The following is a 25,576-nucleotide window of genomic DNA, read 5'->3' as shown; positions in this document are numbered from 1 at the left end:
GTTCCCCCTCTAAGCGGAACCTATGCCTTACCTTCCTCCCGTGCTCCGGCCACAGCCTGGTAACGTCTGCTGGACTTGCTAGTTTTATCCGACACAGACGCCCGCCGAAACAGCACTGTACTCGTGGGTAAGCGTTGTCGCGACTCGGCGGGGAGTAGTTGGAGTGACTCTTTCTAAGGTACGTATAAGACGCTGTTTAGAAAGATCACTCAGAAAAAAATAGTAAGACTATAAAAATAAAGTAAAAAAGCTTATGGCTGCCAAAAACCAGCAGCCCTTAGACCATGGTCCGGCTCCTGCCTCACCAAACTAAAAACTGATTTGCCTGAGCCAGGTGGCAGGTATATATAGACGGGCCCACTGCGTACTGGGAGCCCAGAAAGCTTTGACCGATTGGTGCAAGATCCGCTGTCGCTCATCCATATCCCAATGTATCCTGTGGATACCCTGTGGACCCTGCAGGAGAAAGTGGCCATTTTTCAGGCCAAGTAGATTAAGCATGACAACCATTTTCGGTTGCCTAGCAATTTCTAGTAACCATGGCAACGGCGGCCATTTTGCTGGCAAAGTTTAAGGAGCAAGACAACCAGTTTCTGTTCCTAAACAGTTTTGCTTGTTTCATTTCTACTCATATTGTACAGTGTAATCCAGGCATGTCCCAACTGCGGCCCTCCAGCTGTTGAGAAACTACACTTTCCAGCATGCCCTGACACAGCTTTAGCATTCTCTGACAGCAAGACTGTGTCGGGGCATGCTGGGATATGTAGTTTCACAACAGCTGGAGGGCCTCAGTTTGGACATGCCTGGTGTAATCCTTTTGACTCTTTATTTTACACCAGTGATGTAAAAGTGTGTGGAAATATAGAAATGGTCGTGTGAACATTTCCAAAATATTTCACAAGGTTTCTCAACAGTTTACTAAAATGTAATTACCCACCGCTCTAAGAAATAAATGCCGTCTGTCCTCCAGTGATGGTAGCACATGCAAGGGGTCCAATAGGTAAGCCAGTAGCCCCTAAGCATCCCACCTGGCACCATGTAGGAGGTAATCACCAATCACCATCTGCCTTAGTATGGATTATTCATTTATAATATTCTCTTCCCTTAGTACTAACTAAATCTCAGTAATAGGTATAGAATTGCATGAGGAGTAATGGACAGTAGCACACCCAACCCCTACACAGATAGAATAAAAGGAGGAGCACTCACTGTAGGTATTCTGTAGTGCACCATAGCATAGTGAGTCATTATTATGACATTACATTTTTATTCTTAATTCCCATACATTCAGGTCACTGAATGTGCATTGTGCTCATAGCAATATAATCCCCTATAAGAGTTTTAAACTCGATTGAACATAATAAAATACACCTTTTGCCAATTCTTAAACAAACAACCCCTTATTTTTTGTTTGTTTGTTTGTTTGTTTTTATAAATGGGAAATGAAACTTAACTCATTAAATATGCATTTATAATAATTCAGCTATACAAAAAGAAAAAGTGATTCACTTGTATCTGATTGTTATTTCCACCAATAGCCCATTCATTGCAAACCCTTACACTATCTAGACAAATGTCCTCCTGTGTTCTCCATGTATTGTACTTTGTCTTTCTCAGATTAATGAGATTTGGCTTGTGGTTTTATTTGATACTTTGGTATTGATAGTATCTACTGATGTATTCATAGAATAGTAACAATAGTGTAACACTACTTACTGTTTCACATTAGTATCACATCGTCCCCAATGCAGGCAGAAGATCTGATTATTCTCCGTTCTAAAGCTTCTCATAATATGATAATTGAGATCTACCAGATAAATGTATTCTTAATGCTGTAATATGCAAATGACTATCGTATCGTGAATGTTACTTGGTAAGCAGACATATTAATCGCTGATGTTTTTACTGCAGACATATACTGTGATCTCCCGGACAGTAGAGAGCACAGCTGGTGAGGCACATCTGTCCCCATACGTACTATTCCCGCCGACGGTAGCTATTCACAGTACTGTATGTAATAAGGTTTCTATTTCAAGACTCTTTAGACTTGAGGCTTGTATCACTGCTATGTGTGTGTGTGTGTGTGTGTGTGTGTGTTTTGATTGTCTCCCCTGGCTAGAATGCCAGCATAGACTTCCCGGAATACAGCAATCCTTCTGGCTGAAACGTGATAAAACCTCTAATGGAGACTGATTTTGTTGCCGCACCCGGGAGAAACCCTAAAGTCTTGGAGGGCTTTTTGAAAAGTACTATGCATATGCCTAAGCCAATCAGGATGAAAGGCGCCTTTAACTCATCCAATGACAGCGCAGCACAGTGCATAAATAGAGATGCTAGCGGCTGCTTTCTATATGTATTCGTTTTTTTGCCTTTAGACGTGTTTCGTGAGGAGAGATGGCCAGGACCAAGCAGACCGCCCGCAAATCTACCGGAGGTAAAGCTCCCCGCAAGCAGCTGGCAACCAAGGCTGCTCGGAAAAGCGCCCCAGCTACCGGCGGCGTGAAGAAGCCTCACCGCTACCGTCCCGGGACTGTTGCTCTCAGAGAGATCCGCCGCTACCAGAAATCCACCGAGCTGCTGATCCGCAAGCTGCCCTTCCAGCGATTGGTGCGTGAGATCGCCCAAGACTTCAAGACCGACCTGCGCTTCCAGAGCTCTGCCGTTATGGCCCTACAAGAGGCCAGTGAGGCTTATCTGGTGGGGCTGTTCGAGGACACCAACCTGTGCGCCATCCACGCCAAGAGGGTAACCATCATGCCCAAAGACATCCAGCTAGCCCGCAGAATCCGAGGGGAGAGGGCATAGACACTCGGCACTCCTATACACGCAGCAACACAAAGGCTCTTTTCAGAGCCACCAAATCCTTCTAAACCAGACGAGGCTGAAGTTAGCTTCTTATTCGGCCAGCTTCTTATTCACTTCTTATTCAAGCTCCAGCTTCTTATTCACTTCTTATTCGAACTCCAGCTTCTTATTCAGATCATTCAGTTTCGCAAGGGTTAATAAGTCTTCTGTCACAAATTTGACACCTGAAATCAACAGAGTAGGGTCCCTTGCATGTGACCCACTTGTATTTTGCCTGGCCCAACACTGTTTTGGGCATGAAATACACTGGCAAAGTGGGCACACACACCATATTTTGCCATTTTGAATAAGTAGCTGTAGTTTTGCAAGGGTTAACTAGTCTTGGGCCACAAATTTGACACCTGAAATCAACAGAGAGTGGTCACTTGCATGTGACCCACTTGTATTTTGCCTGGCCCAACGCTGTTTTGGGCATGAAATACACTGGCAAAGTGGGCACACACACCATATTTTACCATTTTGAATAAGTAGCTGTAGTTTTGCAAGGGTTAACCAGTCTTGGGCCACAAATCTGACAGCTGAAATCAACAGAGGGTGGTCACTTACATGTGACGCAGTTGTATTTTGCTTGGCCCAACGCTGTTTTGGGCATGAAATACACTGGCAAAGTGGGCACACACACACCATATTTTGCCATTTTGAATAAGTAGCTGTAGTTTAGCAAGGGTTAACTAGTCTTGGGCCACAAATTTGACCCCCATAAACAACAGAGGGTGGTCACTTACATATGACGCAGTTGTATTTTGCCTGGCCCAACGCTGTTTTGAGCATGAAATATACTGGCAAAGTGGGCACACACCATATTTTACCATTTTGAATAAGTAGCTGTAGTTTTGCAAGGGTTAACCAGTCTTGGGCCACAAATTTGACACCTGAAATCAACAGAGGGTGGTCAGTTACATATGACCCACTTGTATTTTGCTTGGCCCAATGCGGTTTTGGGCATGAAATACACTGGCAAAGTGGGCACAAACACCATTTTATAAATTGCCATTTTGAATAAGTAGCTGTAGTTTTGCAAGGGTTAATTAGTCTTGGGCCACAAATTTGACACCTGAAATCAACAAAGCGTAGTCACTTACATATGACCCACTTGTATTTTGCTTGGCCCAACGCTGTTTTGGGCATGAAATACACTGGCATAGTGGGCACACACACCATATTTTCCATTTTGAATAAGTAGCTGTAGTTTTGCAAGGGTTAACCAGTCTTGGGCCACAAATTTGACACCTGAAATCAACAGAGGGTGGTCAGTTACATATGACCCACTTGTATTTTGTTTGGCCCAACACTGTTTTGGGCATGAAATACACTGGCAAAGCGGGCACACACACCATATTTTCCATTTTGAATAAGTAGCTGTAGTTTTGCAAGGGTTAACCAGTCTTGGGCCACAAATTTGACACCTGAAATCAACAAAGGGTGGTCAGTTACATATGACCCACTTGTATTTTCCTTGGCCCAACGCTGTTTTGGGCATGAAATACACTGGCAAAGTGGGCACACACACCATATTTTGCCATTTTCAATAAGTAGCTGTAGTTTTGCAAGGGTTAATTAGTCTTGGGCCACAAATTTGACCCCTGAAATCAACAGAGAGTGGTCACTTGCATGTGACCCACTTGTATTTTGCCTGGCCCAACGCTGTTTTGGGCATGAAATACACTGGCATAGTGGGCACACACACCATATTTTCCATTTTGAATAAGTAGCTGTAGTTTTGCAAGGGTTAACCAGTCTTGGGCCACAAATTTGACACCTGAAATCAACAGAGGGTGGTCAGTTACATATGACCCACTTGTATTTTGCTTGGCCCAATGCGGTTTTGGGCATGAAATACACTGGCAAAGTGGGCACAAACACCATTTTATAAATTGCCATTTTGAATAAGTAGCTGTAGTTTTGCAAGGGTTAATTAGTCTTGGGCCACAAATTTGACCCCTGAAATCAACAGAGAGTGGTCACTTGCATGTGACCCACTTGTATTTTGCCTGGCCCAACGCTGTTTTGGGCATGAAATACACTGGCATAGTGGGCACACACACCATATTTTCCATTTTGAATAAGTAGCTGTAGTTTTGCAAGGGTTAACTAGTCTTGGGCCACAAATTTGACACCTGAAATCAACAGAGGGTGGTCAGTTACATATGACCCACTTGTATTTTGTTTGGCCCAACACTGTTTTGGGCATGAAATACACTGGCAAAGCGTGCACACACACCCTATTTTCCATTTTGAATAAGTAGCTGTAGTTTTGCAAGGGTTAACCAGTCTTGGGCCACAAATTTGACCCCTGAAATCAACAGAGAGTGGTCACTTGCATGTGACCCACTTGTATTTTGCCTGGCCCAACGCTGTTTTGGGCATGAAATACACTGGCATAGTGGGCACACACACCATATTTTCCATTTTGAATAAGTAGCTGTAGTTTTGCAAGGGTTAACCAGTCTTGGGCCACAAATTTGACACCTGAAATCAACAGAGGGTGGTCAGTTACATATGACCCACTTGTATTTTGCTTGGCCCAATGCGGTTTTGGGCATGAAATACACTGGCAAAGTGGGCACAAACACCATTTTATAAATTGCCATTTTGAATAAGTAGCTGTAGTTTTGCAAGGGTTAATTAGTCTTGGGCCACAAATTTGACCCCTGAAATCAACAGAGGGTGGTCACTTACATATGACCCACTTGTATTTTGCTTGGCCCAATGCGGTTTTGGGCATGAAATACACTGGCAAAGTGGGCACAAACACCATTTTATAAATTGCCATTTTGAATAAGTAGCTGTAGTTTTGCAAGGGTTAATTAGTCTTGGGCCACAAATTTGACCCCTGAAATCAACAGAGAGTGGTCACTTGCATGTGACCCACTTGTATTTTGCCTGGCCCAACGCTGTTTTGGGCATGAAATACACTGGCATAGTGGGCACACACACCATATTTTCCATTTTGAATAAGTAGCTGTAGTTTTGCAAGGGTTAACCAGTCTTGGGCCACAAATTTGACACCTGAAATCAACAGAGGGTGGTCAGTTACATATGACCCACTTGTATTTTGCTTGGCCCAATGCGGTTTTGGGCATGAAATACACTGGCAAAGTGGGCACAAACACCATTTTATAAATTGCCATTTTGAATAAGTAGCTGTAGTTTTGCAAGGGTTAATTAGTCTTGGGCCACAAATTTGACCCCTGAAATCAACAGAGAGTGGTCACTTGCATGTGACCCACTTGTATTTTGCCTGGCCCAACGCTGTTTTGGGCATGAAATACACTGGCATAGTGGGCACACACACCATATTTTCCATTTTGAATAAGTAGCTGTAGTTTTGCAAGGGTTAACCAGTCTTGGGCCACAAATTTGACACCTGAAATCAACAGAGGGTGGTCACTTACATATGACCCACTTGTATTTTGCTTGGCCCAATGCGGTTTTGGGCATGAAATACACTGGCAAAGTGGGCACAAACACCATTTTATAAATTGCCATTTTGAATAAGTAGCTGTAGTTTTGCAAGGGTTAATTAGTCTTGGGCCACAAATTTGACCCCTGAAATCAACAGAGAGTGGTCACTTGCATGTGACCCACTTGTATTTTGCCTGGCCCAACGCTGTTTTGGGCATGAAATACACTGGCATAGTGGGCACACACACCATATTTTCCATTTTGAATAAGTAGCTGTAGTTTTGCAAGGGTTAACTAGTCTTGGGCCACAAATTTGACACCTGAAATCAACAGAGGGTGGTCAGTTACATATGACCCACTTGTATTTTGTTTGGCCCAACACTGTTTTGGGCATGAAATACACTGGCAAAGCGTGCACACACACCCTATTTTCCATTTTGAATAAGTAGCTGTAGTTTTGCAAGGGTTAACCAGTCTTGGGCCACAAATTTGACCCCTGAAATCAACAGAGAGTGGTCACTTGCATGTGACCCACTTGTATTTTGCCTGGCCCAACGCTGTTTTGGGCATGAAATACACTGGCATAGTGGGCACACACACCATATTTTCCATTTTGAATAAGTAGCTGTAGTTTTGCAAGGGTTAACCAGTCTTGGGCCACAAATTTGACACCTGAAATCAACAGAGGGTGGTCAGTTACATATGACCCACTTGTATTTTGCTTGGCCCAATGCGGTTTTGGGCATGAAATACACTGGCAAAGTGGGCACAAACACCATTTTATAAATTGCCATTTTGAATAAGTAGCTGTAGTTTTGCAAGGGTTAATTAGTCTTGGGCCACAAATTTGACCCCTGAAATCAACAGAGAGTGGTCACTTGCATGTGACCCACTTGTATTTTGCCTGGCCCAACGCTGTTTTGGGCATGAAATACACTGGCATAGTGGGCACACACACCATATTTTCCATTTTGAATAAGTAGCTGTAGTTTTGCAAGGGTTAACCAGTCTTGGGCCACAAATTTGACACCTGAAATCAACAGAGGGTGGTCACTTACATATGACCCACTTGTATTTTGCTTGGCCCAATGCGGTTTTGGGCATGAAATACACTGGCAAAGTGGGCACAAACACCATTTTATAAATTGCCATTTTGAATAAGTAGCTGTAGTTTTGCAAGGGTTAATTAGTCTTGGGCCACAAATTTGACCCCTGAAATCAACAGAGAGTGGTCACTTGCATGTGACCCACTTGTATTTTGCCTGGCCCAACGCTGTTTTGGGCATGAAATACACTGGCATAGTGGGCACACACACCATATTTTCCATTTTGAATAAGTAGCTGTAGTTTTGCAAGGGTTAACCAGTCTTGGGCCACAAATTTGACACCTGAAATCAACAGAGGGTGGTCAGTTACATATGACCCACTTGTATTTTGCTTGGCCCAATGCGGTTTTGGGCATGAAATACACTGGCAAAGTGGGCACAAACACCATTTTATAAATTGCCATTTTGAATAAGTAGCTGTAGTTTTGCAAGGGTTAATTAGTCTTGGGCCACAAATTTGACCCCTGAAATCAACAGAGAGTGGTCACTTGCATGTGACCCACTTGTATTTTGCCTGGCCCAACGCTGTTTTGGGCATGAAATACACTGGCATAGTGGGCACACACACCATATTTTCCATTTTGAATAAGTAGCTGTAGTTTTGCAAGGGTTAACTAGTCTTGGGCCACAAATTTGACACCTGAAATCAACAGAGGGTGGTCAGTTACATATGACCCACTTGTATTTTGTTTGGCCCAACACTGTTTTGGGCATGAAATACACTGGCAAAGCGTGCACACACACCCTATTTTCCATTTTGAATAAGTAGCTGTAGTTTTGCAAGGGTTAACCAGTCTTGGGCCACAAATTTGACCCCTGAAATCAACAGAGAGTGGTCACTTGCATGTGACCCACTTGTATTTTGCCTGGCCCAACGCTGTTTTGGGCATGAAATACACTGGCATAGTGGGCACACACACCATATTTTCCATTTTGAATAAGTAGCTGTAGTTTTGCAAGGGTTAACCAGTCTTGGGCCACAAATTTGACACCTGAAATCAACAGAGGGTGGTCAGTTACATATGACCCACTTGTATTTTGCTTGGCCCAATGCGGTTTTGGGCATGAAATACACTGGCAAAGTGGGCACAAACACCATTTTATAAATTGCCATTTTGAATAAGTAGCTGTAGTTTTGCAAGGGTTAATTAGTCTTGGGCCACAAATTTGACCCCTGAAATCAACAGAGAGTGGTCACTTGCATGTGACCCACTTGTATTTTGCCTGGCCCAACGCTGTTTTGGGCATGAAATACACTGGCATAGTGGGCACACACACCATATTTTCCATTTTGAATAAGTAGCTGTAGTTTTGCAAGGGTTAACCAGTCTTGGGCCACAAATTTGACACCTGAAATCAACAGAGGGTGGTCACTTACATATGACCCACTTGTATTTTGCTTGGCCCAATGCGGTTTTGGGCATGAAATACACTGGCAAAGTGGGCACAAACACCATTTTATAAATTGCCATTTTGAATAAGTAGCTGTAGTTTTGCAAGGGTTAATTAGTCTTGGGCCACAAATTTGACCCCTGAAATCAACAGAGAGTGGTCACTTGCATGTGACCCACTTGTATTTTGCCTGGCCCAACGCTGTTTTGGGCATGAAATACACTGGCATAGTGGGCACACACACCATATTTTCCATTTTGAATAAGTAGCTGTAGTTTTGCAAGGGTTAACCAGTCTTGGGCCACAAATTTGACACCTGAAATCAACAGAGGGTGGTCAGTTACATATGACCCACTTGTATTTTGCTTGGCCCAATGCGGTTTTGGGCATGAAATACACTGGCAAAGTGGGCACAAACACCATTTTATAAATTGCCATTTTGAATAAGTAGCTGTAGTTTTGCAAGGGTTAATTAGTCTTGGGCCACAAATTTGACCCCTGAAATCAACAGAGAGTGGTCACTTGCATGTGACCCACTTGTATTTTGCCTGGCCCAACGCTGTTTTGGGCATGAAATACACTGGCATAGTGGGCACACACACCATATTTTCCATTTTGAATAAGTAGCTGTAGTTTTGCAAGGGTTAACCAGTCTTGGGCCACAAATTTGACACCTGAAATCAACAGAGGGTGGTCACTTACATATGACCCACTTGTATTTTGCTTGGCCCAATGCGGTTTTGGGCATGAAATACACTGGCAAAGTGGGCACAAACACCATTTTATAAATTGCCATTTTGAATAAGTAGCTGTAGTTTTGCAAGGGTTAATTAGTCTTGGGCCACAAATTTGACCCCTGAAATCAACAGAGAGTGGTCACTTGCATGTGACCCACTTGTATTTTGCCTGGCCCAACGCTGTTTTGGGCATGAAATACACTGGCATAGTGGGCACACACACCATATTTTCCATTTTGAATAAGTAGCTGTAGTTTTGCAAGGGTTAACTAGTCTTGGGCCACAAATTTGACACCTGAAATCAACAGAGGGTGGTCAGTTACATATGACCCACTTGTATTTTGTTTGGCCCAACACTGTTTTGGGCATGAAATACACTGGCAAAGCGTGCACACACACCCTATTTTCCATTTTGAATAAGTAGCTGTAGTTTTGCAAGGGTTAACCAGTCTTGGGCCACAAATTTGACCCCTGAAATCAACAGAGAGTGGTCACTTGCATGTGACCCACTTGTATTTTGCCTGGCCCAACGCTGTTTTGGGCATGAAATACACTGGCATAGTGGGCACACACACCATATTTTCCATTTTGAATAAGTAGCTGTAGTTTTGCAAGGGTTAACCAGTCTTGGGCCACAAATTTGACACCTGAAATCAACAGAGGGTGGTCAGTTACATATGACCCACTTGTATTTTGCTTGGCCCAATGCGGTTTTGGGCATGAAATACACTGGCAAAGTGGGCACAAACACCATTTTATAAATTGCCATTTTGAATAAGTAGCTGTAGTTTTGCAAGGGTTAATTAGTCTTGGGCCACAAATTTGACCCCTGAAATCAACAGAGAGTGGTCACTTGCATGTGACCCACTTGTATTTTGCCTGGCCCAACGCTGTTTTGGGCATGAAATACACTGGCATAGTGGGCACACACACCATATTTTCCATTTTGAATAAGTAGCTGTAGTTTTGCAAGGGTTAACCAGTCTTGGGCCACAAATTTGACACCTGAAATCAACAGAGGGTGGTCACTTACATATGACCCACTTGTATTTTGCTTGGCCCAATGCGGTTTTGGGCATGAAATACACTGGCAAAGTGGGCACAAACACCATTTTATAAATTGCCATTTTGAATAAGTAGCTGTAGTTTTGCAAGGGTTAATTAGTCTTGGGCCACAAATTTGACCCCTGAAATCAACAGAGAGTGGTCACTTGCATGTGACCCACTTGTATTTTGCCTGGCCCAACGCTGTTTTGGGCATGAAATACACTGGCATAGTGGGCACACACACCATATTTTCCATTTTGAATAAGTAGCTGTAGTTTTGCAAGGGTTAACCAGTCTTGGGCCACAAATTTGACACCTGAAATCAACAGAGGGTGGTCACTTACATATGACCCACTTGTATTTTGCTTGGCCCAATGCGGTTTTGGGCATGAAATACACTGGCAAAGTGGGCACAAACACCATTTTATAAATTGCCATTTTGAATAAGTAGCTGTAGTTTTGCAAGGGTTAATTAGTCTTGGGCCACAAATTTGACCCCTGAAATCAACAGAGAGTGGTCACTTGCATGTGACCCACTTGTATTTTGCCTGGCCCAACGCTGTTTTGGGCATGAAATACACTGGCATAGTGGGCACACACACCATATTTTCCATTTTGAATAAGTAGCTGTAGTTTTGCAAGGGTTAACCAGTCTTGGGCCACAAATTTGACACCTGAAATCAACAGAGGGTGGTCACTTACATATGACCCACTTGTATTTTGCTTGGCCCAATGCGGTTTTGGGCATGAAATACACTGGCAAAGTGGGCACAAACACCATTTTATAAATTGCCATTTTGAATAAGTAGCTGTAGTTTTGCAAGGGTTAATTAGTCTTGGGCCACAAATTTGACCCCTGAAATCAACAGAGAGTGGTCACTTGCATGTGACCCACTTGTATTTTGCCTGGCCCAACGCTGTTTTGGGCATGAAATACACTGGCATAGTGGGCACACACACCATATTTTCCATTTTGAATAAGTAGCTGTAGTTTTGCAAGGGTTAACTAGTCTTGGGCCACAAATTTGACACCTGAAATCAACAGAGGGTGGTCAGTTACATATGACCCACTTGTATTTTGTTTGGCCCAACACTGTTTTGGGCATGAAATACACTGGCAAAGCGTGCACACACACCCTATTTTCCATTTTGAATAAGTAGCTGTAGTTTTGCAAGGGTTAACCAGTCTTGGGCCACAAATTTGACCCCTGAAATCAACAGAGAGTGGTCACTTGCATGTGACCCACTTGTATTTTGCCTGGCCCAACGCTGTTTTGGGCATGAAATACACTGGCATAGTGGGCACACACACCATATTTTCCATTTTGAATAAGTAGCTGTAGTTTTGCAAGGGTTAACCAGTCTTGGGCCACAAATTTGACACCTGAAATCAACAGAGGGTGGTCAGTTACATATGACCCACTTGTATTTTGCTTGGCCCAATGCGGTTTTGGGCATGAAATACACTGGCAAAGTGGGCACAAACACCATTTTATAAATTGCCATTTTGAATAAGTAGCTGTAGTTTTGCAAGGGTTAATTAGTCTTGGGCCACAAATTTGACCCCTGAAATCAACAGAGAGTGGTCACTTGCATGTGACCCACTTGTATTTTGCCTGGCCCAACGCTGTTTTGGGCATGAAATACACTGGCATAGTGGGCACACACACCATATTTTCCATTTTGAATAAGTAGCTGTAGTTTTGCAAGGGTTAACCAGTCTTGGGCCACAAATTTGACACCTGAAATCAACAGAGGGTGGTCACTTACATATGACCCACTTGTATTTTGCTTGGCCCAATGCGGTTTTGGGCATGAAATACACTGGCAAAGTGGGCACAAACACCATTTTATAAATTGCCATTTTGAATAAGTAGCTGTAGTTTTGCAAGGGTTAATTAGTCTTGGGCCACAAATTTGACCCCTGAAATCAACAGAGAGTGGTCACTTGCATGTGACCCACTTGTATTTTGCCTGGCCCAACGCTGTTTTGGGCATGAAATACACTGGCATAGTGGGCACACACACCATATTTTCCATTTTGAATAAGTAGCTGTAGTTTTGCAAGGGTTAACCAGTCTTGGGCCACAAATTTGACACCTGAAATCAACAGAGGGTGGTCACTTACATATGACCCACTTGTATTTTGCTTGGCCCAATGCGGTTTTGGGCATGAAATACACTGGCAAAGTGGGCACAAACACCATTTTATAAATTGCCATTTTGAATAAGTAGCTGTAGTTTTGCAAGGGTTAATTAGTCTTGGGCCACAAATTTGACCCCTGAAATCAACAGAGAGTGGTCACTTGCATGTGACCCACTTGTATTTTGCCTGGCCCAACGCTGTTTTGGGCATGAAATACACTGGCATAGTGGGCACACACACCATATTTTCCATTTTGAATAAGTAGCTGTAGTTTTGCAAGGGTTAATTAGTCTTGGGCCACAAATTTTACCCCTGAAATCAACAGAGAGTGGTCACTTGCATGTGACCCACTTGTATTTTGCCTGGCCCAACGCTGTTTTGGGCATGAAATACACTGGCATAGTGGGCACACACACCATATTTTCCATTTTGAATAAGTAGCTGTAGTTTTGCAAGGGTTAACCAGTCTTGGGCCACAAATTTGACACCTGAAATCAACAGAGGGTGGTCAGTTACATATGACCCACTTGTATTTTGTTTGGCCCAACACTGTTTTGGGCATGAAATACACTGGCAAAGCGGGCACACACACCCTATTTTCCATTTTGAATAAGTAGCTGTAGTTTTGCAAGGGTTAACCAGTCTTGGGCCACAAATTTGACCCCTGAAATCAACAGAGAGTGGTCACTTGCATGTGACCCACTTGTATTTTGCCTGGCCCAACGCTGTTTTGGGCATGAAATACACTGGCATAGTGGGCACACACACCATATTTTCCATTTTGAATAAGTAGCTGTAGTTTTGCAAGGGTTAACCAGTCTTGGGCCACAAATTTGACACCTGAAATCAACAGAGGGTGGTCAGTTACATATGACCCACTTGTATTTTGCTTGGCCCAATGCGGTTTTGGGCATGAAATACACTGGCAAAGTGGGCACAAACACCATTTTATAAATTGCCATTTTGAATAAGTAGCTGTAGTTTTGCAAGGGTTAATTAGTCTTGGGCCACAAATTTGACCCCTGAAATCAACAGAGAGTGGTCACTTGCATGTGACCCACTTGTATTTTGCCTGGCCCAACGCTGTTTTGGGCATGAAATACACTGGCATAGTGGGCACACACACCATATTTTCCATTTTGAATAAGTAGCTGTAGTTTTGCAAGGGTTAACCAGTCTTGGGCCACAAATTTGACACCTGAAATCAACAGAGGGTGGTCACTTACATATGACCCACTTGTATTTTGCTTGGCCCAATGCGGTTTTGGGCATGAAATACACTGGCAAAGTGGGCACAAACACCATTTTATAAATTGCCATTTTGAATAAGTAGCTGTAGTTTTGCAAGGGTTAATTAGTCTTGGGCCACAAATTTGACCCCTGAAATCAACAGAGAGTGGTCACTTGCATGTGACCCACTTGTATTTTGCCTGGCCCAACGCTGTTTTGGGCATGAAATACACTGGCATAGTGGGCACACACACCATATTTTCCATTTTGAATAAGTAGCTGTAGTTTTGCAAGGGTTAACTAGTCTTGGGCCACAAATTTGACACCTGAAATCAACAGAGGGTGGTCAGTTACATATGACCCACTTGTATTTTGTTTGGCCCAACACTGTTTTGGGCATGAAATACACTGGCAAAGCGTGCACACACACCCTATTTTCCATTTTGAATAAGTAGCTGTAGTTTTGCAAGGGTTAACCAGTCTTGGGCCACAAATTTGACCCCTGAAATCAACAGAGAGTGGTCACTTGCATGTGACCCACTTGTATTTTGCCTGGCCCAACGCTGTTTTGGGCATGAAATACACTGGCATAGTGGGCACACACACCATATTTTCCATTTTGAATAAGTAGCTGTAGTTTTGCAAGGGTTAACCAGTCTTGGGCCACAAATTTGACACCTGAAATCAACAGAGGGTGGTCAGTTACATATGACCCACTTGTATTTTGCTTGGCCCAATGCGGTTTTGGGCATGAAATACACTGGCAAAGTGGGCACAAACACCATTTTATAAATTGCCATTTTGAATAAGTAGCTGTAGTTTTGCAAGGGTTAATTAGTCTTGGGCCACAAATTTGACCCCTGAAATCAACAGAGAGTGGTCACTTGCATGTGACCCACTTGTATTTTGCCTGGCCCAACGCTGTTTTGGGCATGAAATACACTGGCATAGTGGGCACACACACCATATTTTCCATTTTGAATAAGTAGCTGTAGTTTTGCAAGGGTTAATCAGTCTTGGGCCACAAATTTGACACCTGAAATCAACAGAGGGTGGTCAGTTACATATGACCCACTTGTATTTTGCTTGGCCCAATGCGGTTTTGGGCATGAAATACACTGGCAAAGTGGGCACAAACACCATTTTATAAATTGCCATTTTGAATAAGTAGCTGTAGTTTTGCAAGGGTTAATTAGTCTTGGGCCACAAATTTGACCCCTGAAATCAACAGAGAGTGGTCACTTGCATGTGACCCACTTGTATTTTGCCTGGCCCAACGCTGTTTTGGGCATGAAATACACTGGCATAGTGGGCACACACACCATATTTTCCATTTTGAATAAGTAGCTGTAGTTTTACAAGGGTTAACCAGTCTTGGGCCACAAATTTGACACCTGAAATCAACAGAGGGTGGTCAGTTACATATGACCCACTTGTATTTTGCTTGGCCCAATGCGGTTTTGGGCATGAAGTACACTGGCAAAGTGGGCACAAACACCATTTTATAAATTGCCATTTTGAATAAGTAGCTGTAGTTTTGCAAGGGTTAATTAGTCTTGGGCCACAAATTTGACACCTGAAATCAACAAAGCGTAGTCACTTACATATGACCCACTTGTATTTTGCTTGGCCCAACGCTGTTTTGGGCATGAAATACACTGGCAAAGTGTGCCCACACACCATATTTTACCATTTTGAATAAGTAGCTATAGTTTTGCAAGAGTTAACTAGTCTTGGGACACAATTGTGAGACCTGCAATCAACAGAATGTGGTCACTTACATATCACCCACTTGTATTCTGCTTGGCCCAACATTGATTTGTGAATGAATTACGCTGGGAAAGTAGGCACAACCACCATATTATGATTTACCATTTTGAATATGTAGCTGTAGTTTTGCAAGGGTTAACTAGTCTTGGGCGACATATTTGATACCAGAAATCAAGGGTTAGATTAGCTCCTTATCGCACAGGGGAGTCATAGAGAGTCTATGTTGCGTTAAAGTTGTCTGAAGTCAGCTCTTATCCTTGCTTGAAGGAAGCTATACTCAGCAGGATTGGGGTGACGGGTCCCAGCAAAGCCCAAGAATATTATGAGTTGCAGCTGAACCCATCTGAGCCTCCAGTGGTCAAACTGGCATAATTGGCCAAACTGAGTAAAACCTGGTTACAGATAAAAACTCTTCTCAGTGGGTAGTGGAAGTGATGGCTCTAGACCAGGCTATACGGGTATCAGACCGTGGTGTAAAACACTGGGCCTTTGCAGGCTGACCCCAGACAATTGAGGAGCTAGCAGTGGTGATTGAGAGGTACCTGACCCTGGGAAATTTTAATAAAGCCAAGCAAGGGTTACAGCCAGTACATAAGCCCAATACCCAGATCCCCATTGTTAAACCAAACAGCCCGTCTCCAGTCATATGTTTTGATTGCAGAGAGCCCAGTCATGCACAGCGGTACTTCCTAAAGCAGGGTGAGCTAGTGGATTGCAGCTCAGGGAAAACAGTACAACCTGTATTCAGTATGGCGCCTGGAATTATTTCCCCAGCTGAAACTACCATTTCATCTGATGGTACAGATTGAAGGCTGGGATATCTGGGCCTTGGTTGATACTGGCAATGAATTATCTATCATCTCTGCTAACCTGGTTCTTCCCGGGTCTGGCCAGGTTGTGCTTCTGGTAAAGATGCTATGTATACTTGGTGACATAGAAGAATGCCCATGAGTGCACCTGCCGGTGGTGATTAAAGTAAGACCAGTAAAAATGGTAGTCACAGTAGCTTCCAAACCTCTTTATCCACTAATCCTGGGCCAGGACTTCCCACTGTTGCAGGAGTTTGTTACCTGGCATGACATTGGCAGACAGACAAAGGTTAAGCTGTCGCAGGGGCCAAGATCTACTGGAAGCCAAGGTTGTATGACTGTAAACCCCTCTCTTGCCAGTGAGATTGAGACACATTAGTCCCCCATTTGCGAAAGAGTGTCTTTGCAGGACTTTAGGCGAGATCAACATAACGATGGCAACTTGTCTAATACTTTTTAAAATGTGGTAGTGGTAAATGGTAAGGTAAACTCTGCTTTACCACCTGGAGGTGTACCTTACTTTATGTGAAAAACATTTTTTTTTTACCTTGTAACTTATTTGCAAGGTAAAAGGGTAGACCAGTTGCTGATTCCCCGAAAACACGAGCAGCTGGTACTGAGGGCGGCTCACATGCATTTATGGGGTGGCCATTTAGGGGAGAGGAAAACTCTCCAGCTATGTTTCTCCTGGCCAGGCATTCATGCTGCAGTAAAAGAATATTGTCAGGAATGCCCAGTGTACTAAAAGAATGCACCCCAGACAGAATTTAGGGCGACCTTGGTTTTCCTGACTATAATTTCCATGCCTATTCAGCCAATTTTTATAGATCTGATAGGGCCAGTAGAAAAATCGGATCATGGGCATCAGTATATATTGGTGACGGTGGACTACTCCACCGGGTACCCGGAGGCCATACCACTATGTAACATGAAATCTAGCACTATTGTCCAGGAGTTCTTGATGCTGTATACCCGTCTAGGAATACCAATAGAGGTCCTGACCGACTAAGGTACCCCTTTTGTGTCTAAATTAATGAAATACCTGTGTCGCCTGTTAAAGGTGGATAGAATTACCATTTCGGTTTACCACCCGCAGACAGACGGCTTGGTTGAATGCTTTAACAGAACCCTTATGCAGATGATGAAAAGGGCAGTGTCACAGGAGAAGCGAGATTAGGACCTACTCTTACCTTAGCTAATGTTGGCAGTTTGAGAGGTACCCCAAGCCTCTTTTTTTATTATTATTATTATTATTATTATTATTATTATCCTTTATTTATATAGAGACTTTATATAGAGACTGTATGGGGTTTAGACCCTTCAAACTCCTCTATGGTAGACAACGCAGAGGGATACTAGATCTATTAAAAGATGGGTGGGAGCAGCAATTGTCCCAAGGGGATGCGGTTAAGATCCCGCCGGACGGAATCCCGGCGGTTGAAATACTGACGCCGGAACCCCGACCGGCACAATCCCGACATATTCTGCCTCCGTGGGTGTCCACGACACCCATAGAGGGAGAATATAAAAGTGTGCTGAGCATAGCAAAGCACCGTGCCTGCAGCGTGGCGAGCAAAGCGAGCCCACAATGGGCTGCGTTCTGCTCGCCACCCCTGTCGGGATTGTGTGGTCGAAATTCCGGCGTCAGTATTTCGACCGCCGGGATCCCATCCTGCGGGATTTAGTACTGATCCCGTCCCAAGAGCCTAACATCGTTCAGTTTGTGTCCCAATTATATGGCTGTCTAAGGCAAATTGCGCCACTTCTGACCAAGCATATGGCAAGAGCTCAACAGGATCAAAAACGCAGTCATGGCGTTACTGCTGTCAACCGGACTCTCAATAGGGGCAACAAGGTACTGATACTTGTGTCTAGGTACGGCAGGAAGGTAGAAGGAAAGAGGTAAAAGTCTACCATGTGAATTTGTTGAAGCCTTGGAAAGTGCCAGTCATCCCTCTTTAGTGGCCATGAAAACCCCAGAATGTCAGGTGCCTACTGAAGTAACTGAGTCCTAGCCAGAAACAAGAAGTGGTAAACTTAGTAGCACAGTACCAGGTTGTGTTCTCTGCCCTCCTGGGGAAAACTCAAATCATACAGCATGACAATGTTACTCCACCCAGGGGGGTGATAAAACAAAGGCAATATTGTATATCTGAGGCCCAACAGGCAGCAGTAAAACGGGAACTGGAAGTGATGCGGCGCTTGGGGGTCACAGAGTAGTCAAACAGTGAATGGAATAATCCCATTTTTTTTTAGAGCCCAAGCTTTTTGGAGCTTTGAGATTCTGTAATGACTTCAGAAAGTTAAATAAAGTTCCTCGGTTTGATTCCTATCCTATGCCCCGGGTTTATGAACTTAGCAATAAGCCTGTATCTAACTACGCTAGATTTACTGAAGGGGTACTGGCAAATTCCTCTGATGGAAGCTGCCAAAGCAACAACAGCCTTCTCTACCACAGTGGGTTTGTTCCAGTCGCACCTTCCAAAGGTGGATGCAGTGTTACAGTCTCTACAGGCACAAGGGTTCACAGCTAACCTGGAGAAGTGTGCCATCATATCTGTGGAGGCAAAGTATCTGGGGTATATTGTATGCCAAGGGTAAGTTAAACCTCAACCTGGCAAGGTGGAAGCAGTCTTCACATGGCCTAAGCTAAAATGTATGTTGCAACTCAGGATATTCTTTGGTCTGGTGGGCTATTATCGTAGGTTCAGGGGTGGAACTTGCAGCGGTGCAACCGGCAGGGCCCCTCCACGATGAAGGGGCCCACAGCCGGAGGCACTACAATGAGTGAGACTGACTCATTACATGCCACCTGCCGGCGCGCTGCAAGCCGCCGCTTCCCCTTAACAGAATGAGGCTGAGCTGCAGTCTGGCCAGAGGGGGAGGAGGATGCAGTGGAGGAGTCTGGAGAAGGAGAAGGGGCCATCTTCCCCTCTCATTCACGGGCAGCCCAGCTGTTTCTTTTTGCTACCGGAGCCGGAGCATCACGTGACCATGCGGCTAAACTGTAGAGTTAGTGCAGCAGCATTCCTTGTAAAGGCGGTAAGGCAGCTGTGTGTTTATTTATTTTTATTTTATTATACATTTTTCTAATTGTACATTTCATCCTGCAAACTCAGAATCGCGGACCTCGAAGAGGCGGAGCCTACATTGAGGGGGCGGAGATTGGGAGGTGGTGGTCTCTCTGCAAATAGTAATGGTGACTGTGCAGTGACATATAACATACAGCACAGCATAGAGTGACCCCACTAAGGCAGCCAGGCACAGGGTCATGTGTTGTCACCCAGGGTGCATGTGCTGCTGCTGGCTGCATGATGCATAGTGTGGACATCTGTCTCCATGGGCCTTGTGTATCCTTGTACAAAGGAATTGTCCCATTTTTATACAGTGAGAAGTCTTCTGAGTTTTTGTGGGAGTTGGATACAATTGTCCGACAGTTATCATATTGATATTCATTATGTCGACATAAAGAACTGTCAACAAACAGTCCCTTGTGATATAGCAGTTTCGTACTTTATACCGGTGACAGCAGTGCCTTTTTCTGGATCACATTGCATTGGCGATGTCTCAGCAGTGTTCTGGTGAGTATTTTCCCCATTATCCCTAATCCCTAAACCTTTCCCTAGTAGCTAACCTTAACCTTTACCCCTCCCCACAGCCTAACCCTAGCCACCACCCCAGTGCCTCCCCCCTCCCCCCCAGCAGCCTAACCCTAAAACTTTACCGTAGTGCCTACTATATTGGCGTTATGTGTAAAAGAAGCTCTACTGTGTGGCGTAATGTGTATAAGGAGCTCTACTGTGTGGCTTAACCTGTATAAGGGGTATTACTGTGTGGTGTAACGTCTATAAGAAGCACCACTGTGTGGCGTAACGTGTATAAGGAGCACTATTGTGTGGCGTAAAGTGTATAAGGACCATTACAGTGTGTTGTAACGTGTATAAGGAGCTCTACTGTGTTGCGTAACATGTATAAGGAACAGTACTGGGTGGAGTAACGTGTATCAGGAGCACTACTGTGTGGTATAACGTATATTAAGATACTACTGTGTGGTATAACGTATATTAAGATACTACTGTGTGGCGTAACATGTATAAGAGGCACTACTGTGTGTTGTAATGTGTATAAGAACTACTGTGTGGCGTAACGTGTAGAAGGAGCTCTACTATGTGGCGTAATGCGTATAAGAAGCAGTACTGTGTGGCATAACGTGTTTCAGGAGCACTACTGTGTGGCGTAACGTGTAGAAGGAGCTCTACTATGTGGCGTAATGCGTATAAGAAGCAATACTGTGTGGCATAACGTGTTTCAGGAGCAGTACTGTGTAGCGTAATGTATATAAGGAGTACTACTGTTCAGTGTAATGTAATGTAAATCAGTGTAATGTAATGAGGTTGCACTACTGTGTGGCATAATTTGAATTGGTGGTACTATTGTGTGCCCACACCCCTTTTCAATGAGACCATGCCCTATTTTTTGACACACGTTTTGGATCTTGGGCGGGCTGGGGCAACGCATTTTGTTGCACCTCGGCCCACCATGGTCTTGTTCCGCCACTGCGTAGGTGCATGCGCGAATTTGCCACAGGGCAGCATCATTCACTGAATGTCTGAGGAAACAGTCCCCAGACAAGATCTAATCACAGATGTGCTAAATGTAGCACATCTACAATCATGTACTCTGACATGCGGGTGGATGCCCAGCACAGGGCTGGTCCGCCCTGCATGACTGGCCCTAGCCCCCCCCCATCCCCCTCGCACAGGTACAAAACCATTGCACGGTGTCGATGATTTTGTACCTGATGAGTAACTCCCTGCAAACGAAGCTCCTGCACGCTGGCAGTCCGCTACTCGCCACATCCCGGGTCGCAGAGTCTGTGTGTAACACCACGCAGCTGCCTCGGGCCACCCCCCAACGGTCCAGACAGGCCACCGTTGTCCGGACCGTGGTTCTAAAGCCGGTGGCATGCCCCTTCCCACCACATGACCGCCTCTGCCTGTCAATCAGGCAGAGGCGATCGAAGCCCTGAGATGCTGATAGAATCTCACTGGGCTCCCGGATTGCGCACTCCACAAAGTAATTCAGACTGCGATCGCTGCTGCTGCAGTGATGGAGTCTGAATTACCCCCTAGGCCCGCAGAGACTACATTGCAGAATTTAAGAAAAGCTTTATACGCAGAGACTGTATTGATAGGCTCCTGATTCCAGGTGTCAAATTTGTGGCCCAAGACTAGTTAACCCTTGCAAAACTACAGCTACTTATTCAAAATAGCAATTTATAAAATGGTGTTTATGCCCACTTTGCCAGTGTATTTCATGCCCAAAACAGCGTTGGGCCAAACAAAATACAAGTGGGTGATATGTAAGTGACCACCCTCTGCTGATTTCAGGGGTCAAATTTGAGGCCCAAGACTAGTTAACCCTTGCAAAACTACAGCTACTTATTCAAAATATCAAAATATGGTGTGTGCCCACTTTGCCAGTGTATTTCATGCCCAAAACAGCATTGGGCCAAGCAAAATACAAGTGGGTGATATGTAAGTGACCACCCTCTGCTGATTTCAGGTGTCAAATTTGTGGCCCAAGACTAGTTAACCCTTGCAAAACTACAGCTACTTATTCAAAATAGCAATTTATAAAATGGTGTTTATGCCCACTTTGCCAGTGTATTTCATGCCCAAAACAGCGTTGGGCCAAGCAAAATACAAGTGGGTGATATGTAAGTGACCACCCTCTGCTGATTTCAGGTGTCAAATTTGTGGCCCAAGACTAGTTAACCCTTGCAAAACTACAGCTACTTATTCAAAATGGCAAAATATGGTGTGTGTGCCCATTTTGCCAGTGTATTTCATGCCCAAAACAGCGTTGGGCCAAACAAAATACAAGTGGGTGATATGTAAGTGACCACCCTCTGCTGATTTCAGGGGTCAAATTTGTGGCCCAAGACTAGTTAACCCTTGCAAAACTACAGCTACTTATTCAAAATATCAAAATATGGTGTGTGCCCACTTTGCCAGTGTATTTCATGCCCAAAACAGCATTGGGCCAAGCAAAATACAAGTGGGTGATATGTAAGTGACCACCCTCTGCTGATTTCAGGTGTCAAATTTGTGGCCCAAGACTAGTTAACCCTTGCAAAACTACAGCTACTTATTCAAAATAGCAATTTATAAAATGGTGTTTATGCCCACTTTGCCAGTGTATTTCATGCCCAAAACAGCGTTGGGCCAAGCAAAATACAAGTGGGTGATATGTAAGTGACCACCCTCTGCTGATTTCAGGTGTCAAATTTGTGGCCCAAGACTAGTTAACCCTTGCAAAACTACAGCTACTTATTCAAAATAGCAATTTATAAAATGGTGTTTATGCCCACTTTGCCAGTGTATTTCATGCCCAAAACAGCGTTGGGCCAAGCAAAATACAAGTGGGTGATATGTAAGTGACCACCCTCTGTTGATTTCAGGGGTAAAATTTGTGGCCCAAGACTAGTTAACCCTTGCAAAACTACAGCTACTTATTCAAAATGGCAAAATATGGTGTGTGTGCCCATTTTGCCAGTGTATTTCATGCCCAAAACAGCGTTGGGCCAAACAAAATACAAGTGGGTGATATGTAAGTGACCACCCTCTGCTGATTTCAGGGGTCAAATTTGTGGCCCAAGACTAGTTAACCCTTGCAAAACTACAGCTACTTATTCAAAATATCAAAATATGGTGTGTGCCCACTTTGCCAGTGTATTTCATGCCCAAAACAGCATTGGGCCAAGCAAAATACAAGTGGGTGATATGTAAGTGACCACCCTCTGCTGATTTCAGGTGTCAAATTTGTGGCCCAAGACTAGTTAACCCTTGCAAAACTACAGCTACTTATTCAAAATAGCAATTTATAAAATGGTGTTTATGCCCACTTTGCCAGTGTATTTCATGCCCAAAACAGCGTTGGGCCAAGCAAAATACAAGTGGGTGATATGTAAGTGACCACCCTCTGCTGATTTCAGGTGTCAAATTTGTGGCCCAAGACTAGTTAACCCTTGCAAAACTACAGCTACTTATTCAAAATAGCAATTTATAAAATGGTGTTTATGCCCACTTTGCCAGTGTATTTCATGCCCAAAACAGCGTTGGGCCAAGCAAAATACAAGTGGGTGATATGTAAGTGACCACCCTCTGTTGATTTCAGGGGTAAAATTTGTGGCCCAAGACTAGTTAACCCTTGCAAAACTACAGCTACTTATTCAAAATGGCAAAATATGGTGTGTGTGCCCATTTTGCCAGTGTATTTCATGCCCAAAACAGCGTTGGGCCAAACAAAATACAAGTGGGTGATATGTAAGTGACCACCCTCTGCTGATTTCAGGGGTCAAATTTGTGGCCCAAGACTAGTTAACCCTTGCAAAACTACAGCTACTTATTCAAAATGGCAAAATATGCTGTGTGTGCCCACTTTGCCAGTGTATTTCATGCCCAAAACAGCGTTGGGCCAAACAAAATACAAGTGGGTGATATGTAAGTGACCACCCTCTGCTGATTTCATGTGTCAAATTTGTGGCCCAAGACTAGTTAACCCTTGCAAAACCACAGCTACTTATTCAAAATAGCAATTTATAAAATGGTGTTTATGCCCACTTTGCCAGTGTATTTCATGCCCAAAACAGCATTGGGCCAGGCAAAATACAAGTGGGTCACATGCAAGTGACCACTCTCTGTTGATTTCAGGTGTCAAATTTGTGGCCCAAGACTAGTTAACCCTTGCAAAACTACAGCTACTTATTCAAAATAGCAATTTATAAAATGGTGTTTATGCCCACTTTGCCAGTGTATTTCATGCCCAAAACAGCATTGGGCCAAGCAAAATACAAGTGGGTGATATGTAAGTGACCACCCTCTGTTGATTTCAGGGGTAAAATTTGTGGCCCAAGACTAGTTAACCCTTGCAAAACTACAGCTACTTATTCAAAATGGCAAAATATGGTGTGTGTGCCCATTTTGCCAGTGTATTTCATGCCCAAAACAGCGTTGGGCCAAACAAAATACAAGTGGGTGATATGTAAGTGACCACCCTCTGCTGATTTCAGGGGTCAAATTTGTGGCCCAAGACTAGTTAACCCTTGCAAAACTACAGCTACTTATTCAAAATGGCAAAATATGCTGTGTGTGCCCACTTTGCCAGTGTATTTCATGCCCAAAACAGCGTTGGGCCAAACAAAATACAAGTGGGTGATATGTAAGTGACCACCCTCTGCTGATTTCATGTGTCAAATTTGTGGCCCAAGACTAGTTAACCCTTGCAAAACCACAGCTACTTATTTAAAATAGCAATTTATAAAATGGTGTTTATGCCCACTTTGCCAGTGTATTTCATGCCCAAAACAGCGTTGGGCCAAACAAAATACAAGTGGGTGATATGTAAGTGACCACCCTCTGCTGATTTCAGGGGTCAAATTTGTGGCCCAAGACTAGTTAACCCTTGCAAAACTACAGCTACTTATTCAAAATGGCAAAATATGGTGTGTGTGCCCACTTTGCCAGTGTATTTCATGCCCAAAACAGCATTGGGCCAGGCAAAATACAAGTGGGTCACATGCAAGTGACCACTCTCTGTTGATTTCAGGTGTCAAATTTGTGGCCCAAGACTAGTTAACCCTTGCAAAACTACAGCTACTTATTCAAAATAGCAATTTATAAAATGGTGTTTATGCCCACTTTGCCAGTGTATTTCATGCCCAAAACAGCATTGGGCCAAGCAAAATACAAGTGGGTGATATGTAAGTGACCACCCTCTGTTGATTTCAGGGGTAAAATTTGTGGCCCAAGACTAGTTAACCCTTGCAAAACTACAGCTACTTATTCAAAATGGCAAAATATGGTGTGTGTGCCCACTTTGCCAGTGTATTGTATGCCCAAAACAGCATTGGGCCAAGCAAAATACAAGTGGGTCATATGTAAGTGACCACCCTCTGTTGATTTCAGGGGTCAAATTTGTGGCCCAAGACTAGTTAACCCTTGCAAAACTACAGCTACTTATTCAAAATGGTAAAATATGGTGTGTGTGCCCACTTTGCCAGTGTAT

At 43.9% G+C, this 25,576-nt stretch overlaps 1 pseudogene; it reads left to right on the top strand.

The window, feature by feature from the left end:
• Positions 1 to 25,576, top strand: part of LOC135006686 (uncharacterized) — a 48,597-nt pseudogene that overhangs the window by 11,384 nt on the left and 11,637 nt on the right.

This window comes from Pseudophryne corroboree, unplaced genomic scaffold (assembly GCF_028390025.1).
Source record: "Pseudophryne corroboree isolate aPseCor3 unplaced genomic scaffold, aPseCor3.hap2 scaffold_2152, whole genome shotgun sequence".
In the NCBI taxonomy this organism is placed as follows: Eukaryota; Metazoa; Chordata; class Amphibia; order Anura; family Myobatrachidae; genus Pseudophryne; species Pseudophryne corroboree.
Note: the sequence above shows the minus strand (reverse complement) of the source record. Positions and strands in the feature narration are given on the sequence as shown.